General features: G+C 41.9%; 3 long non-coding RNA genes across 4 annotated transcripts in view; all 3 read right to left on the reverse strand.

Moving 5' to 3' along the window:
- LOC310852612 overlaps nucleotides 1–12,247 on the reverse strand; it is a 280,641-nt gene that overhangs the window by 115,931 nt on the left and 152,463 nt on the right. The window lies entirely within an intron of this gene.
- Nucleotides 545–7,383, reverse strand: LOC310852539. Of its 2 annotated transcripts, XR_014568234.1 has the most exons (5): nucleotides 7,161–7,383; nucleotides 6,236–6,366; nucleotides 4,304–4,409; nucleotides 3,110–3,319; nucleotides 545–714 (listed from the first exon to the last, which is right to left on the reverse strand). It is a non-coding gene; the product is annotated as an uncharacterized lncRNA (long non-coding RNA). The 2 variants fall into 2 exon arrangements; XR_014568235.1 differs by lacking the exon at nucleotides 545–714 and having other exon boundaries at nucleotides 2,495–3,319.
- The window catches only part of LOC310852016, a 30,388-nt gene continuing 27,660 nt past the window's right edge, over nucleotides 9,520–12,247 (reverse strand). The window contains exon 4 of the long non-coding RNA XR_014567950.1: nucleotides 9,520–10,294. This is a non-coding gene — a long non-coding RNA (uncharacterized lncRNA). The remainder of the gene's footprint in view (nucleotides 10,295–12,247) is intronic.

Here is a 12,247-nt window from a genome sequence, read left to right on the forward strand (position 1 = left end):
TTCTGGGTCATGTGGCCAGCATGATTAAGCCGCTTCTGGCAAAACCAGAGCAGTGCACAGAAACACTGTTTACCTTCCCACTGGAGCCGTACCTATTTACCTACTTGCACTGGCATGCTTTCGAACTGCTAGGTTGACAGGAGCTGGGACCAAGCAACGGGAGCTCACCCTGTCACGGGGATTCGAACCACCGACTTTCCGATCGGCAAGCCCTAGGCTTGTATTAAATTGTTGAACCAACCAAATTTGTTCCCCATCCCATCTCTTCATTGTCTTGAAATCAAAGCATGATCCATAAGAAAATTAACTGTTGTCTTGAACTCAGTGTTTCAAGAATTCTTTTCAAGTGAGCTTTCTTATAATGATTTCAAAGGACTCATTTATTTGGAAGGAATGTGAGACTACTTTTGTTTTTTAATGGATTTCTATAAAGCTGTCCAACACTTCTTTTAAGGGATGGTTTCATAATGAATATCAGTACTTTATGCTATGGTGTTTGGTAACCTCAGAAATAAAGGAGGTGACTCTGTTTGAAGCATTGCAGTGAATTTGGTGGCAGTTCTGAGCTGTACTGTTTTGGGGAAATGAACTATCGTCCTTTTAACTCCAGGGGGCAGCATTGCACTGTGAGTAGGTCCTTCCTTCAAATAACTGTGTAATAGGAATACAGAAAAATGAGCTGAGCATCCCCTCCCCCGCTCCTTCAGAGGCAGACTATTGGTGAGGACAAAGAGAATGAAAAGGTTTCGTTACATTGGCCAGGCCTGAAGTATGATGATTCATTGGGTTTAATATAAAATAATTAGAATCCTCTAGGAGGTCCATCAATACACCTCTTTTGGTATTGACGGTCATTCCAACCCTCTGCTTTTGAGGCTGGGTTTCCTGTCATATTCTTCTTCCTTTCCCTTCATTCTGTGCAATTCAGGCCGTTGGACTGCTCTCAACAACATGTTTAAAAAGGCTAAAATAGCTGTGAATTATGCTCCCAGTTCAGTTGTGATGACTGCAGCTGAGCTATATTTCAAGACATGTCAGAGAAGCAGGACAAGGCTCTAGAGAATTATGAAACTTCTGTTTTTTCTCATGCCAGGCTCAGTGGTACCCCTCCAATTTCCCTTGCTGCGAAGCTAATCAGCTGTTTGTTTTTATATTTTAACAACTTCCCTCTTTGGCTTTGCAAGGTCCCATGTTTCTCAGCTTCAAAGCATTTGCCAAACAGGTGGGATCATGTTCCAACACGCGTGTGAGATTAATCCAGCCACCCTTCCAAATGCCACTTCAAGGCAGAAAATGGAGGCTGAAACCTAATTGTGAGAATAACAATTTAACACTGATACAGCATCTAACGTTTTCAAAGGGATATACACATAGGTTAAAAAGATAAAAGAGCCCCTTCTGCTAGGTTCATAATCTGGTAGACCCAAAACAAAGATGGTCAGTGGATGGGAAGAGGAAAACAAGCATTGGGGCAGCTACTCCTTCAGTGGCTGTTCAATTGAGCCAGGATAGGGGGGGGGGCAGTTATGCATTGCTGAGAATGAGGATTTGCATCACCAAAAAAACAGGAGTCACCAATTTGCTTAACATGTGCAGGTGTTATTTTATAGGCATGGACAAAAACTAGAAATAATTGCTGTAGTTTAAATAAAAACACAATGTATCTCACAGTAGTGAGGAAGCCATCAGGTGGTTTATGTGCCTGGTCACTCTGTTGACCAGGTCCTGCTAATTGTTGATGGGCAACTTCAAAGCCCTTGCTCTCCTTTTTATGCTTCCGTATCTTTAAACCAAACTCGGACCAGACTGCCCCCAAGCAGAAAACATCTTCAGATAAGGAACAGGCTGGTCCCCCCCTCCTTCCATTATGTTCTTCTAGGGAGGCAGGAGGTGCAGCCTCCTAGTGGCCCAAAGCCTGTCTTCCCTCAGCTCTGCATCCTTAGTTAACAGGGAGTTGCAGCAGAGTGTTCTTTCACATGGGATGTGAGGAAGTCAGGTCCCTGCAGTAACTCCATCTCTGGCTGATAGATCGTGAGATAGCAAGGGCCATGTGGCAATCTAATGACTGAGCCCATGGTTTGACCCCAGGTTTTAGCATTCCATGCTGATGTCCACATTGTCATAAGAGATTGGCCCATAGGCATGTTAGTATCTAGTCTAAACCACAAATGTTGAAATGATATACTAGGCTATAAGCAACTGTGTCTGCTCTTGGGAACATCATCATGAATAGTACAGCTGCACCTAAGATAACTATATCCATAGGATGAAGAGATGCTAGATATTTCTGATGTGATGTTACACACAAGGCACTCTAGACCAGATGGAGGTGCCTGTACTTTCCAACTTCGGGCATAATTTAAAAGTATATTTACAGTACAAATAAGTCTTAATGAGGATCAGTCTGTTTGCATGTGATGGCGAGATCAAGACAAGCTGTGAATTCTGATGTGTCGCCTCTGTCCATGCTTAATTAATGATCGTGCTGGAAATGTCTATGTTTGGAACTGTTTTATTTAGAAATCATTAAAAACAGGAAAGGGCATGATTTCTCTTTTTGGCTTCGGTATATGCAGTGATGCTAATACCAGGTGCTCAGACAAATGAGTAACTGGACAGGCTGAACACACCGCGGTTGGGTCAAGCGTTTTGTCTCCATTTCTGAGCATGGGTGTGAAGGGAATCTTGTCATGTACAAAAGCCTCTCTCCATGATTTGGAAGTCAGATCATGCCTATATGTGCCGCACAGGGTTCCTTTTACAGACTTTCCCTCCCATGCATGGATGGAAGTGGGACTGAGCCAGTAGTGGATGCGATGGCAGGGTTGGGCCAATGGGCACAGCTCTACTCTCAGGATGTAAGAAGACATAGTTGGTTTCCTGCTTCTTCCTGCATTTATCACACACTGCAGTGTTTCCATTCTACCATAAATTACAGTGTAATGCCCTTAACATGTCATTTACCTTGCTTAATGTTGCTTTGAGGCCTATTTCATAAGGTCAAGAAGAGTAACAATGGGGCTAAAGACAAAAGGGAAGATAATGCCCCTGTGATGCACTGACTGTTTCCTGAGCCAGTTTTCATCATAAGCCCTCTTTAGGTGTTTACCTGAACATGCTGAAGTTAAAAGTGCGTGCAAAGATCTAGAAGGGGCTTCCACATGTGTTCAGCTGAATGAGTTTTAAAGTCCCTACAGCACTGGAAATCCTGGCTTATAAATGGCCAGTGTTGTTGTTGTTGTGCTCTTATCTTTCTTGCGGGTTTCTCATATCTACTTGGTTTCAGTTTTTCCATGATTTGTCTCTCTCACACACTCATCTACAAAGAGTCAAGCAACAAAAGATTTTTTAAAACTGTTTGAGCACAAGAATGCATATGGCAGGGCAGGAAAGACCAATATAAAGATTAATTGTTCCAGGCTGTTGGAATTTAACATGACTGCACAAGGTGAGACAGTTCAATTATTTAATCATAGTCCTGCTTTCAGCTTCAAAGGGTAGGAATATAGCAATTGTGCTTCCATTTCTATTTAATTTATATGTTTTGGAGCCCAACTCTATTGCTCTCCTGAAGGAGGAGTAATGCAACATCTTATCATGGAGAGTAGGTTTGTTGTCACACATTTGGATCTGGAGTCTTATGGTTAGCTAGCCCCATGGGAACTCCTCAGTAGTCAGCACTAGCTGTTTTTGAATATCTTCTTCTTTCATCCTGCCTTTCACCCTAAGGTCCTAAAAATGTAACATTAAAAGCAAGGTAGAAACTCATGACTATGAAGATTACAGTCACAAAAATACAGGTGGTCCTTAAAATACCTCTTAAGTGTCAAAGACCAGGTGTATATTCAGAACTTGCTGAATCCTATATAATGTTGTTGTATAATGCACATCTGTAGAAGTATACAATAAATTCAAACTCAGAATGGTGTTGGACTTGGCTATCTATGGACTCAGAAGCAATATGATGCAATGTTCTTTTGCATGACACAATTTGACATCAGAGTGTAATGTAGAGGCAGTCATTCCTCCCCTCCTTTCCTTGACTGAAGATAGAAGCTCAATTTATACATTACTGGCATAGGAACTAATTTCCATTCCTGCTCCAGTAATGTCTGGCTGAAGACACAGGATGGGCAGGATAAATTATATGGTCCCTTCCTATGCAAGTGTCACTCAGGTCTCATGAGCCTTTTCAGATGTCCTGAGTATCACCAGGTGACAAATTATTTTACCTCACAGTGTGTGATTTGAGCCCCTTTATTCTGCACCAAGAACAGCTTTTGGGGCTAGACTAGAAACTTACCTCAGAATAACAGTGTGTTCATAAGTTCAAAAACCACAGGGTTTTGACAGGAAGAAATCCATCTTTGTGTGACTGTCTATTTAAATTCTGAACATACTGTAAGAATCTGAAAAGAAATAGACTGTACAATTTGGAACCAATTGAGAACCAACAGACAGCCTTTACAATGTTATACTGAGTCACTATTAAGAGGATGAAATGAGTGTTTTACATTTGGCAGTGAATAATCAGGAGGAAAAAAAGGCAAATCTACCATTTCAGTGGTTCCATTAAGGCTTCATGGAAATGTATTTCCAAGTCTCAGCACAACCAGGGTTTTAAGGCATTTTTCTGTGTGGCTCTTTTGTCTAAGAGAATCACCAGCAAACTTTCATCATCTGTTTACCTGTAGCATTTTACCTGGAGGTTTTGGCATCTCAGTGAATCTGATGGATCAATCTACATTCAACTTGGGGGCACTGAGTCTTTTGCTGAATCTCTGTGGTAGGGAAGATAAACTAAAATCCTATTAGTCAGCCCACTGTACTGTGGTGGCAGTTTCCTTTGAGCCTCTTGGCAATATAGCATTTACTTTAAAACTGTACATCACATCAGAATCCATTGAGAGCCATTATTTGTCTGGCAGGATATTTATAAAAGGCAGCATTAGTTGTAGGCCTTCGTCAATACGTTTTCCTCTTATTGATGCTCAACCAGGCCAGTCACTTTGAAATATTTTAATGTAATATGCCACTTCAGGATATCATGAATATTTCTATCACTGTTTGGTGTGATAACTTGATGAAAATCAGTTCCAAATGGAACAGCAGGAATGGGGGTGGGTGGGGTGGAGTCGCTGGTGCATCAGCTCACTGCTGAATCACGAATAACATGAATATTTGTTTGTGAAGCCTAGAATATTGTTCTATCCCTAGTGAAGTGACTAGATTTCCTGTCTGAGGAGCTTATTCTTGCCATTCATTCCTTTCTGCCTTATCTGAGGTGTTCCAAGTTTAGGGATGGGTGAATCTGCCAATTTTTGTTTCTCTCAGTTCTTCATTTCCCCTCAGTTCTCCACACTTCCTCATCAGTTTGTGATTTTTTAAATAAAGTCCTCATCAGCATTTTAGAGCAAATTCATCATAATATGCACATCTTTGCAAAGCAATTTCACCTTATATAAAGCAATTGTGTATGCTACTTTTATGAATATATGCATTTTTGTGTACACTTTACTCTAGTATTTGGAATTCTGTACACAACTCGTGGCTATGGAACTGCATTGCAAAATTCAGAGAAGTACGAATTTTGAACCATGGCTGTGTTTCTTCCCCATCCCCTGCCTGTGTCATGATACCAATTATAAAAACAACAACAAAAGTAAACTAAAGCCTCATAGCAGTGTTTGGCCATTATAAGGGCCCCAACTGAACTTTCACCACCCTGAAAAGTCAAGCTTAGGGACAAACGTCAGACATTTTGTGATGCTACACTCTCTCTCTCTCTCTCTCTCTCTCTCTCTCTCTCTATTGAAACACAGTCTGGGAAGGCATCTTAAACCCTTGCACCCCCTAAACATTTTTCAGTTCAAAATTGGCCTCACCTGGGTTCTTATTCATAGATAAAGTCAGGTGGCAACTGAACTCTGATAAGTGTAGGGACAGCTGAACTTTGCAAAATAAAGATGTCAGAAGTAAGTTCCATTTGGTTCAATGGGCTGACTTCCAGATAAGTGGGTGTATCAGATTGTGGCATCTGAACCTCTGAAAAGATGAAGTGTTATTTCTGGCAATGAATCATACTGAGAATGTGTACATGGGTCTCTGAGGTAGCTAAACAGGTGAAAAATGGAGAAACAACATCTAGGTAGTTTAAGCTTTGAGTTTATACCCAGACAGGCTTTGGCATGTTTTAAAGAACAGTTCATCCAACGGAGCAGATTATTGTCCTCACCTGCGTCATGAATCTACAGAGTGGCCTTTGGGTGTGGCATTTTCTCTCATCCTCAATGTCTTTACAATGGAAATGGTAAACTATCATTTACCCTTCTATGAAATGGGGACAGTTCCTTAACACACACACTGCTAGAAGGAGGAAGATGATAAAGATTTTATAATTATCATCAAAGTGGAAGTTCTGTGGTAAATACCCATGATGAACTATAGCTGTATATTCCTGTATTTCCTTAAACCAGGGGTGGGGAACCTGTGGGACTTCAGATGTTGCTGAACCACAACTTTCAACCCGCCTGACCATTGGCTATGCTGGCTGTGGCTGGTGGGTGCTGGAGTCTGATAACACATGGACAGCCCTGCCTCAGACAAATTAATTTCAGAATTCTCTTTCATTTAGTATTTCCACAAAACTCTTGGTCAAGCATGAGAAGGCCACATGTAAATAATCCTGGCTACATTTATATTCAAATGAAGAAAATTAAAATCTGTAGAAATGTATAGTCATTTTCAAGTCCAATTTGGTCATTTATTCTATTTTTTTTATTGTTGTGGTCTTAAAAATGTAGCTGGCCCCTGAATTTGCACTATCTCTTCTATTTTGTCAAAATGGAGGTCTGAGGTCTCATTTGAAAGGTAACATTTGCTCTTTTTTTATTTAAACCCATTAGAATATAATTTTAGACTGAGTAAGTCATTTTTCACCAATGAAGGTGACAAAGTCATTTGTGCTTTAATTTTTTTTAACTATTAATCTGTGGCAGCTGGTGAAACGGGGGGTTGATATGATTAACCTGAGCAATCATTTATCTTCCTGCAAAATTAATGTGGAGTCTTAACTTTAGCTTTTGAATATTGATTTAGCCTCATAGGAAATGAATTAATAATTGACTATACCTGTTGTAGTTATGATAAATATTACCTACCTGCTTCTGTTAAAAAGGCATTTGTATGTTGGCTACTATATTCATTTACACAGTGTTCTGAAATGTTCAGGTACTATATCCCCAGTGTCGTGATCTTTTCACCTGCAGGGGTCCAATGTGGAATTGTGGATATGCTACTTTGCAGCATGGCTCTTTGCCTCCACGTATATTTTGCATCCCTGCATATTTGCAAATAAAGCACATAGTATAAAGAAAATCCAAGTCTCTAGTACTCCCTCATCCAAAGTTCTACCTCTTTAACTCCACACCATTTGGAGGACAGAGGAACATCAAAGGAGAGATTCAGAACTCTCTCTTTGCTAGGGATGAGTGAAATGTGTCAGATTTGGTTTCTCTCAGTTTCTCATTCTTCCCATCTTTAAGTGCAGTTCTCCACATTTCCACACTTTGTGATTTTTCTCCTCCTCCTCATGAAAATCACCAGCATTTTACTGAGAATTTCTCCTAATATACACATTCATATACAATGTTTCCTAATATACATATTTTTGCAAAGTGATCTCCCTTAAAAAATGCACCATCGTATGTTATTTTCACTAATATATGCATGTTTATGGACACTTTACCCCCATGTATGCATTTTTGCACCTGTTACTTGGCTGGGAACTGCATGGCAAAATTGAGATAAATGCAAATCTCAAAGGATGGTTGTGTTTTGGTTTTTGTACAGTGGTACCTCAGGTTACATACGCTTCAGGTTACAGACTCCGCTAACCCAGAAATAGTGCTTCAGGTTAAGAACTTTGCTTCAGGATAAGAACAGAAATCAGGCTTCGGTGGCGTGGCAGCAGCAGGAGGCCCCATTAGCTAAAGTGGTGCTTCAGGTTAAGAACAGTTTCGGGTTAAGTACAGACCTCCGGAACGAATTAAGTACTTAACCTGAGGTACCACTGTATTGGTTCAGAAAGTGCGAATTAGATAGATTTGCCTTTAAATGAGAAGTGAAACCAAATGCATCCTCCATTCCCTACTCTTTGCTCCCTCTTGTTTTTAAGTCAAATACAAACAGCATGTCACCACACACTCCTCTCCTCCCTGACCCCATGCTGTATCCTCGGAGGGTCCAGGCAGGGAGAGGAAGATGCACAGCACAATGATGGCATGTCATTCATTGCTTGTATCAGGTGCTGCAGTGAAATAAGAGCAAGGGAATAAATAGCAGCAGCAGCAGCAGTTCAATGCCTCTTGTAACATCCAATTTGGCTCTCGAAGTGTTGCAAGGTCTGGTAAGCATTTCTTCAACCTTATTTGTTCAACAGGCAAAAACTGCAAGCCCTGTGTGCAACCATAGGAGGAGCATCTGATCTTAGTCAGCCATAGGTTTCCATGGCACCAGGTTATCCTGTCCCTCTTGCCTTCTTCATTGCTTTATTGCCTTGAAATCTTACTTGTGAACGTATCTATGAATTGTTTCTGACAATGTGCCAATGGCCAACCTACACACACAAAACTTGTGATTTTTCTTTTAATAGATGATGAGCTGTTGAGCAAGTTCACTCCTCCAGCATTCTACTGTTTACATTGCTTGACAGCTTACATGAGCAGGTTTATCTGGCTTACGTTTTCTGCTGATGCATCACTGGTCTCTAAAGCTTAGAGCAGGGGCAGCTCCCCCCTTTTTTAAAGCCTGAGGGCCACATTGAGAGATGGCCACCCCTCTGGGGGCTGCATGCCAGCAGCTGGTGTGGCCAAAGTGGAAGTGGCCACATGCACACAGATATCTCTCTCGCAGGCAGGCAGGAAGGCAGGCAGGCAAGCAGGCAGAAACACACACACACACACACACACACACACACACACACACACACACACTTAGCAGAGGGGGACTTGCATACCAGCAGAAGAGGGGAGCTCCAATGTTTCCCCTCCTCCTTACAGCCATTTCTCCCTCTGATGTAGCAGCATTGCAAGAAAGTTTTAGAGTTCTGGAAACAGGAAGGGTTTCTTCCTGTTTCCTTAGCTCAAAGACTGTCTTGCATTCTGAAAGTGGTTCTATCATTAGCCTCCTTCTCTGTCAGGTCCTCCTTGGTCCTGCTCCCTTAGCCAGCATTACAATTCCTCTGTTTCCTTCCTGGACCCATAACAGTCCCCCCATCCTCTGAGAAATTATCCTCTTTGTTTCCTTTGCCCAGGATTAAAGGTTGTCTCTTCCTTTCTCTCCTTCTGCATTGCAAAAGCTTGTTTTCAAAGGTAATCATGCTAGCTTGCTTCCCTCCCTCTTTAATTAGGGTTCCTTGAGAAACAAGAGTGCCCTACGCATAGTGGTTAAAAGATTGATCCAAACCCAAGAAGTTATAAAACAAGTTTATTCTTAAACTGAATGCAGTGTAAACAGAGAGTGCATGGAAAATACCCTAAAGGGTTTCTGCAAAAATAAAAAATGGATCAGCTCTTTATGAAGGGAGGAGTTTAAGCTCGTCTCAATTTTGGTTCAAACCATCCTGAAGAAAGTCCACTGCATTTCTCTTTAGAAACTGGATAAGCTTCATGTGCCATTCATAGACTCAGAAAAAGAGTTCTGTAGCCTCTGTCAACCTGGTGCCCTCCAGATTTTTGGGACTACAAACTCCCAGCAGCCCTGTCTGGAGGGCACTTGGTTAGAAAAGGCTGGTCCACAAATTCTTTCCTTTTCCATTTCTGTATTTTGGATGGCAAACATACCTTTGGGTATCTTGCCACTCTAACCTTTTGAAGAAGCACAAGATTTTGCCTGATAATTTTGCTACAAGAGAATACTTTTCAATTTTGACACAAAGGGTAGAGATGAAACAAAACATTATTACTTTTTAACTTTTGGAAACTTTTCTCTCTACTTTTTCCAACCTTTTATTTTTGTTGCGGCCAGCAGTTCCTGAAGCAAACATTGTTGAATGCACGCTATGATGCAAGATCAATAATGTGTATAGGGTACCAAGCCAAAGAAACTCAATATTTTGTTGTTGCTTCCCCCCTCGTCACTCTTCAGTCAACAGCAAAAAATATTCCCCCAAAATCAGAGGAATAAGCAAAACACATATTTGTTCATTATTCTCACCCTGTGCTGCTCACAAATAGTATTCAGTCCTTAAGAACCAGTTAACATTTTGTTTTGTTTTGTTTCTAGACTTTCTCTCCTGCAAAGATAAGGAAGGGATGTATTTTGAGCACCATTTCAATAATGCATCAGAAACTGTGTTGTTTTGTTTATCTTGCTTTCTTAATTTGGTAATTGTAAAAGCTGTCCATGCTCACGGGTGGTAACAAATTACTGTAATGAAGCGGCACTGAAACAGATAGCTGCAATTTATATTTTACTAGTGCTGGCTTTATCCAACGGGGGAGCATTTCAGCCTTCCAGGATATTCTTCATAAATCACACAATACCCATCCACAGAACACAAAATGGTTGCATATTCATTCTCTTGGCAGACATGGGGGAATCACATGCTGTATATGAATGGTGTTGCACATATTGGCAGAAAAAATCATATTGGCACATTCTACATTGCTCCAGTGTACATCCAGTGTGATGTTGTTGTTGTTGTTTAGTCGTTTAGTCATGTCCGACTCTTCGTGACCCCATGGACCAGAGCACACCAGGCACTCCTGTCCTCCACTGCCTCCCGCAGTTTGGTCAGACTCATGTTTGTAGCTTTGAAGACACTATCCAACCATCTCGTCCTCTGTTGTCCCCTTCTCCTTGTGCCCTCCACCTTTCCCAACATCAGGGTCTTTTCCAGGGAGTCTTCTCTTCTCATGAGGTGGCCAAAGTATTGGAGCCTCAGCTTCATGATCTGTCCTTCCAGTGAGCACTCAGGGCTGATTTCCTTTAGAATGGATAGATTTGATGTTCTTGCAGTCCATGGGACTCTCAAGAGTCTCCTCCAGCACCATAATTCAAAACCAGTGTGATGTAAATACATTATATTTTTCAGCTACTGCTTTTCACATTTCCAGCTCTGTGCTAAAGGACAGGACTCAAATATAATTTTGCAATATGAAAATTCCAAAACATGTTCAAATCAGGCATACAGGCAAACCTAGGATAAACTGGTGGGAATCACTTGCACATCACTAGTTTTAAGATGGTGCTATTAGTGTGTGAATCTTCAATGTTTATCCATAGAAATTTAGAACATAGCATTACCTGCAAATAGTGAAGCATGCTGGCATTGGGTGTCGATTTGAGCCCAATTTTCACACCAAAGAGCAGAGGGAAGCTATTTAGGTTATTTAGAGCATGGGTAGGCAAACTAAGGCCCGGAGCCCAGATCCGGCCCAATGGCCTTTTAAATCCGGCCCACGGATGGTCCAGGAACCAGCATGTTTTTACATGAGTAGAATGTGTGCTTTTATTTAAAATACATCTCTGGGTTATTTGTGGGGCTTAGGAATTCATTAATTCCCCCCAATATAATCCAGCCCCCCACAAGGGCTGAGGGATCGTGGACTGGCCCCCTGCTGAAAAAGTTTGCTGACCCCTGATTTAGAGGCTTGTACCATATTGTTGAGGGACGCAGGTGGCGCTGTGGGTTAAAGCCTCAGCGCCTAGGACTTGCCGATCGAAAGGTCGGCGGTTCGAATCCCTGCGGCGGGGTGCGCTCCCGCTGCTCGGTCCCAGCGCCTGCCAACCTAGCAGTTCGAAAGCACCTCCGGGTGCAAGTAGATAAATAGGGACCGCTTACCAGCGGGAAGGTAAACGGCGTTTCCGTGTGCAGCTCTGGCTCGCCAGAGCAGCGATGTCACGCTGGCCACGTGACCCGGAAGTGTCTCCGGACAGCGCTGGCCCCTGGCCTCTTAAGTGAGATGGGCGCACAACCCCAGAGTCTGTCAAGACTGGCCCGTACGGGCAGGGGTACCTTTACCTTTACCTTTACCATATTGTTGGGAAAGGGAAGGGTCAAAAAGTTTTTCTGGCTCCATTTATTTATATCTAGCAATTCCTTTGGGGTTTCCAGTTCATGAAACCTAAACAATTGTGTGAGCTGGCCCAGTCAGTGAGATTTAGCTACCCTTCTTGCTTTAAAAAAATGATTACACAAATGCATGAATGATAAGGCTATCAATTGCTACTAGCCACAATGGCT

The sequence above is a fragment of the Podarcis gaigeae genome, assembly GCF_964106915.1.
Source record: "Podarcis gaigeae genome assembly, chromosome: 9".
NCBI lineage: Eukaryota > Metazoa > Chordata > Lepidosauria > Squamata > Lacertidae > Podarcis > Podarcis gaigeae.